The sequence below is a fragment of the Triticum urartu genome, chromosome 1 (genome assembly GCF_003073215.2).
Source record: "Triticum urartu cultivar G1812 chromosome 1, Tu2.1, whole genome shotgun sequence".
Lineage (NCBI taxonomy): Eukaryota > Viridiplantae > Streptophyta > Magnoliopsida > Poales > Poaceae > Triticum > Triticum urartu.
Genome location: NC_053022.1, coordinates 567,088,956 through 567,095,861, shown reverse-complemented (window position 1 = coordinate 567,095,861; position 6,906 = coordinate 567,088,956). Strand labels below are relative to the sequence as shown.

Sequence of the window (6,906 nt, the reverse complement as noted above, 5' to 3'; positions counted from 1 at the left end):
GAGGTAGTGCCCTGGCGGCTAGGGTTGCGGCACCACCCGAGTCGCCCGAGCGTGGGCGACATGGGGGTCGAGGAGGAAGTAAACCGTCCTGACTCATGTGATGACCAGATATTTGGTGTTTCAAGTTTTCTTTTGTTTTTCAACAAATGTCATTACCCGATATTGTTGTCAATAGTTAGCATTGACATGCGGGACTCAGCCATCAGTTTTGCTGTTAGAACAAACAAATTAAATATGTGATCAATGGCCTCAAAGGTACTCCCTTCGTCCAAAAATACTTGTCATCAAAATGGACAAAAAAGGATGTATCTAGAACTAAAATACATCTAGATACATCCCCGTTTATTCATTTTAATGACAAGTATTTCCGGACGGAGGGAGTAGTTGCTATTTGAGATTTCCGTTGATTTGTGGTGGTTTCATGTTATACTAACCCCAAATGTGGTGGTTCCATGTAGTTACCTCACTATTGTACAACACATGCAAACAACTAATAAATGGCGCTTCTAGTTATCCATAACAACTATTTTACACATATGTAAGTGTGATGCCGAACATTATTTTACTAAGCTGTATGTATGCAGTTTAACACTTAAAACATATTGTGAAAATGGTCATGTGTCTCATAATGTGTCCCAGCGATGTCTAATTGTTCGCACGCACCAGGAAACCGGAATCGTTGCCGCCAGTCTTCTTCGCAAAACAGAGGCCCGAACAGGGCAGAGGCCACCCCAAGATGTCGCCATATTGGTAGATCCGCCATGAGTCGCCGCCTCCCCCTTCCGCGACCACTCCAACCCCCAAGGCCGTACCCGCCTCGCCGCAGCTCCTTGCTGACAGTGCCAGCGGAACAGACTTGGATCGAGTCTTGCGCCACGGCGCTCGGCTCTCTTTACTAGCTCATGTAAGAAAATATTTGAATGATCGATCAATACAACAACAATCCTCCTATTCAGCGGAACAGACTCCCATTCCATCTTGTTGCACGGAACCAGATAGATAGCGCGATCTAATCCCGCCTATCCATGCGCGGCGCTCTCCCTCTCCGTTGCCTTCGCCTTGGACAACAACAATCCTCTCCTCGAATCCGACGGTGGCTCCTCCTCCTCTGCCGCTCCCACGGGCACGGTTGCGCCACACGGCTCGCCGTTCACGCCTGCTAGTACTGCTCCGCCCTCCACCGCATCTCTCCAAACTGTGAACATGTTGATGCCCCGTGCCTCGGTTGTGCTTGACATCGCTGAGCCCAACAACTACTCGCAGTGGTGTTGTTTCATGGATGGCATCATCGTTGACTCCGGCTTCATCGACGGTCACCTCGCCTCCTCCCCAACCACAGTCAAGCAATGCGACGACAAGTGGTCGACAGTGGACCAATGCATCGTCGAGTGGTTGTACGAGAATGTCTCCATCGACGTACGCAATATCGTTCGCGTCCACAACGCCACGGCCTTCACCGTCTGGCGCCCATGATCTTGTCCGCGACAAACAGCTCCATCGCCCACCAACTGCTGCCGGCGGCGGCGACGGCTCCGACTCCCCCACCTCCTCCGGCCTCACCAACGTTGCTGGGTCGTTTGCAAACACGCTGCCAGGCCTGACTCCAGCACTCGCTGTTGTTGCCGGCGCTGGCGCCGTGCCTCCAACAGGGACCACCTCCTTCGACCGGTTGTTGGATACCGATGCGACGTCGCATGTGGCCTCCACTCCCATTATCACCCACTCTGTCACTCCCCTCTGGCCTCAACTCCCCGCCTCCTTCTATCACTGTGGGTAACGGTGACCAGCTCCCTGTTACTCATCTGTAACAGACCCACCTTTCTTCCTCTAAGTGCATGTCCAATACAAATAAATGTACACACTAGTAAAGGATCGGCCATTAGTCCCGGTTCGTAAGGGCTTTTAGTCCCGCTTCATCAACCGGAACTAATAAGTCGGGACTAAAGGCCCCCGCCCTGTAGTCCCGGTTGGCCACGAACCGGGACTAAATCCCTGGCTCGTGGCTAGCAGCGCGCGCCGGAGGCTGGGGACAAAATGATGTTGTTGGCTTCTATCTGTTGTTTCATTCACAACAACTACAACCCAACTCCAGTTGGTTCCCACTCCGCCCTCGCTCCACTGCCTGAAGCACTACGACGGTCCCTTGATCCCGACGCCCCTCGGCCTCCGTCTCCGTGCCCTCGATGACGACCAATCGCGCTCCGCCCGCCGGACCTTCGCCGCCTTGGTGTGGTCATGGCTTTCGCACCTCTGCTATTCAGTATGCAAGTGATTCACAAAGCAATTTCAGGCTATTGTAGGAATCCAAACCTTAGTAATAGCATTCTTGTGGCACCAACCTTTGCAACGCCACCGGCGCGCTGCAGTACTGATTCATCGAGTTTTCAGAGGATGGTTAGCTAGAAAGAGACTATTAGGTTAGTACTTATTTATATCTAAGGTTGCCCTTGATATATTGTTGTTGCATATTGACCATTGTTTATAGCTGGCCGGTTGCCTCATATATGGATGTTAGAGGCCGCCAAGATGTGATCAATCTTGCATTATGTTAGTATGTTGACCGGTGCTACTTGTATAGTTTCTTCTCCACGACGAAACTACACAAAATTTTGTCTAGTTGACTTTGCTAAGCTACACAAAGTCTTGTGTAGTTTTGCCATGAAGAAGAACCTGTACAAGTAGCACCGGTTAGCACCGAGTAGGTCAGGTCGGGTGATTGGAAGGGATTGAGTTCTTATTATTATTTTTTCTGTTTCATTCAGAGACTCCGGGCCCAATACGACATCTATAGAGGGTTTTTGTTTTGTTTTGAGAAAAACAAAATCTATAGAGGTAGTAAGAGCAGAAAATCCTATTTGCCGCTCTGTGCGGCAAACTGTTGCCCTGCCACATAGAGCTGCGGTAAGTAGGCTGGCCTGTTTAGTGCCCACAGATGTCGGTTATGAAAACTTTCCAAAAGGCTCCTGACCGGCTCTGGTTCATTTCTTCTCCTGCTTATTTTTACGGTTTCCTTTGGGGTTTTTTATTTCTTACTTATGTCCTTCTTTCTTTTCCAAATTTACTTTTTTAATGTTTGTGTTTTCAAAAAAGTTTAAATAATCTAAATACAATGTATGAGTTATTGGCTGATGACGTGCCTATTTTTACCAACACACTAGAATACAAAGTATTAGATATTTTCCACACCTATGCTATGTTCTTTGGAGAGATGTCACTTGTAAAATTATGGATGCCGATTTTCTATTCCTCATAATCACAATTTCGATCAACTTATTCTGAACTTTTTGCAATCTGGACAATTTACTTTCTTTCGCAAGCGTGCAACCATCAATTCCTTACACACAACACCTTAATTATTGTAACTAGCAAAGTTGGGCACCACCAAGAAGAATCTTAGTTTTATGCAAGTACTCAGTAGACGGTGCCATCACCTCTAAAAATGCCCTTTTTTGTACTACTATCACTATCAGTCAGCATACGTTCCTATACCTTCAATTATTTTACTTCTTTGTTATTTAGTTTGTTTAGTTATTTTTAATTTTTTGTTAGTCTACTTTTCTAGACTTCGGAAAACTCAAAAAACAAACAAACACAAAAAGATTCAGGTAATAGTCACTTTTGTTTTAGCTCCGGATCCCCCGTCCTCCACCAAATCCATCGCGGTGGCGCCGGCGCCGGCAGCGGCGAGATGCCATCGTCGAGCTGCTCGAGGGAGCGTTCCCGTGCTCTAGCCGCTCTCAGGACTTCCCCTCGCTCTTCTCCGACCTCACCTCACTCCTCCTCCACCCCATCCGCCCGTCTTCTCGGCCTCCTCACTCGCGCGGGCGGCCATCGGGGCGTGCGCGCAGGGCCGGCCCTGGGGCATGGGCAGAGGGGCGACGGCCCAGGGCCCAGGATGGAAGGGGGGCCCATGATGTAGTACACATATAGTATAGTCCAGCAAAAAAATAGACAAGGGAAAAATTATGAGAGGAAGAAAACAAGATGGGCTCGGCCCATCGAATCGCCTAGTAATGCGCAGCGAAGCGTCACGCACGCAAGTTACAGCCGCTCGATGCACGCGTACGTGTGAAACAAATCAATCGGAATGTCTGGCTTTTCCTTTCTTCTCAAAAATAAAAAAATCTGACTTTTCCCATTCGTCGCTCGTCAGTTCTTCTTCGTCGTCTCATCAGCCCGTCGCTCTGTCGTTCCTCGCTCGGTGCCTCAGCCGCTTGTTGCCGCCGCGGCACGCAGCAATCCGACAACTCGGCCTTCCAGCAATACGGCAATACATATGTATGCGAACGTAGGTCCGTACCCAATATCCATGTTCGGATGTTCCTGATCCATTCGTCCATCCCCAATTCCAGTAGTTTCTTTAGTACGTATATTAAACTATTCATCAATGATTCATCCCATGAAGTATCTAATTTTTTATGTATAATTTTCTAATTCAATCTTTCATAGTATGTATTCAATCATCCTAATTTTTTGTCATTCTGTGATCTATAAATTTCTAATTTGTTGTCTACTCTTTGCTTTGTAATATTAGGACATTAGCATGCCATGTTGCCTAATAAGCATTTGTCGGGTGCTGAAAAAAGAAAAAGAAAGAAATAAATACATCTGAAAATTCAACCACCAAAGGGTTCTTTGACAAAGTATTTTACATCTTCAAGTATTGTTGATGTCAGTGAAGAACATAGGCAAGGAACTAATCCCGAGCATGAAAATCCAGATGTTAAGGTCAATGAAGATTGCGAAAGTATACAGAGGAGCAAATAAATGTGTTTCCTATTTGAGGTAATCATGTCATGTTTGTTTTATTTTGCATTGTCCAACAACTATTGTAGTCAAATTTCAAACTAAAGATGTGTGATTGAAAGTATACTTTTAGTATTATGCAAATGGAGTTATATATATATGTAGCACACAAACACATACATATCTATATGGTCTTAGGACTTAGAGGGCCCGTGTCGTCGAGTTCGCCTAGGGCCTCCCACTACCGAACTCGCGGTCTATGCCTACGGCTAGGGGCCGTCGGCATAGGTCCTTTGCCGTCGGCATAGATCTATGCCTACGGCTGCCGTCGGCATAGACCCGTCGGCGTATATATCGTCAGTGTAGTCTTGTCAGACCGTCGGCGTAGTATAGCCGTCGGCATAGGGGCCTATGCCGACGGCCGGGGTCAGCCGTCGGCATAGTTTAGCCGTCGGCAGTGTTTTTCCGTCTGACGGCAACGGACGGCGCCGTCAAAAGCGCGGGCGAGTCATGGGACGCCACGTGGCAGAGGTACGCCGACGGCTTGGCCGTCGGCATAGGTAGAAATCTATGCCGACGGCCTAGCCGTCGGCGTACCTCTGCCACGTGGCGTTCCGTGGTGCTCCTGGTGGCAGTGCTATGCCTACGGCAAAGCCGTAGGCATAGCTCAGCCACGTGTCTTTCCCTGGTTTCTCCTGGCGGCAGGGCTATGCCTACGGCAAAGCCGTCGGCATAGATGAAAATCTATGCCGACGGCATGGCCGTAGGCATAGATCTGCCACGTGGCAAGCCCTGGTAACTCCTGGGCTTATATATGCCGACGGCTTTGCCGTATGCATAGTTTTTTTTGTTTTTTTATTTTCCTTGTTTTCTCTTTTTCAATTCATTTCACAACATTTCAAAGCAGAATAATATGGAATTATGCATAAATATGACAGTTCATCATCTAAACATACTCAAGTTCATCATCTAAAAAAGTATGTAAAAGAAATAGCTATGCCGACGGCAAAGCCGTCGGCATAGATACGGCAGAGTTCTGGTGGGCGCCGTGCCGCGGATCGGTGACGTGGCAGATATGCCGACGGCTGCCGTCGGCATACCTACGCCGCGGATCGGTGACGTGGCATGCGGAGATATGCCGACGACCGCCCTTCCCGACCGTCGGCATAGGTTTGACGGCGTTAGCCGCCAGTCACGGGCGGGGTCGCCAGGCCCACAGTTATACCGACGGCTGATTTATGCCGATGGCTGCTGTCGGCATGTCTGCGGCTAGGTCGACGGCCGTTCTGTGCCGACGGCGGCCGTCGGCATAGATCCACGTAACCCGACGGCCAGTGTAAGCCGACGGCCAGGACTTGGCTGTCGGCATATCTCAAACTAGGCCGACGGCAGCCGTAGGCATAGGTTTGGCCGTCGGCGTATGCCCGTTTTCCCCCGAAACACAGGGCCGGCCCTGCGTGCGCGGGGGGCTTCACCTACGACGCCGTCATGACGCGGGTCCTGGCAGGTCTTCGTAGACATCCTCCGCACCGACGGGCCGCTGGGCCTCTCCGCCGGCATCCTCGGCTCAGCCTCCTCCTCGGCCACTGCGAGCTCGCCAAGTCGCTGCTCCGCACGCTGGCGCCAGCGGCAACATCTCCTCCCCGCCATTATGCTCCCCAAGGAGCTCATCACGCAGCGCCTGCAGTCCGGCGCTGCCATGGGCCGCTCTAGGCAGGTGCTGCTCCAGATCCCCCAGACCGACGGGCGATGGCTTCTTCGGCCTCTACGCTGCCACCCTGCTCCGCAACCTCCCCGCCAGCGTGTGCTCAGCTACTCCTCCTTCGAGTGCCTCAAGGCCTTCGCCCTCATCAAGAGCGTGCTGTGTGGCGGCTTCGTCAGTGGTCGGGCTCACCACGCCGCTGGATGTCGATCATGTCGTAAGACACGGCTGATGACCAGGGTGGGTGGGCACCGAGGGGAGCCGCAGGATGCAGGAGGTCATTGCCGAGGAAGGTCTCAAGGACCTGTCCCGGGGTTCTGCACACCGCATCTGCATGCTTCAGTGCCATAGGCTACTGCGCCTTCGAGACGGCCAGGCCCGCGATCCTCAATTCATACCTTGAATCACGCCAAAGGAAAGCCGCAGCCGAGATGAAGGCCGGAGTTGCTGCTGCTTGA

At 50.6% G+C, this 6,906-nt stretch overlaps 1 pseudogene; it reads left to right on the top strand.

The window, feature by feature from the left end:
* The first annotated feature begins 1,402 nt into the window (after positions 1-1,402).
* Positions 1,403-6,906, top strand: LOC125533191 (annotated as a pseudogene).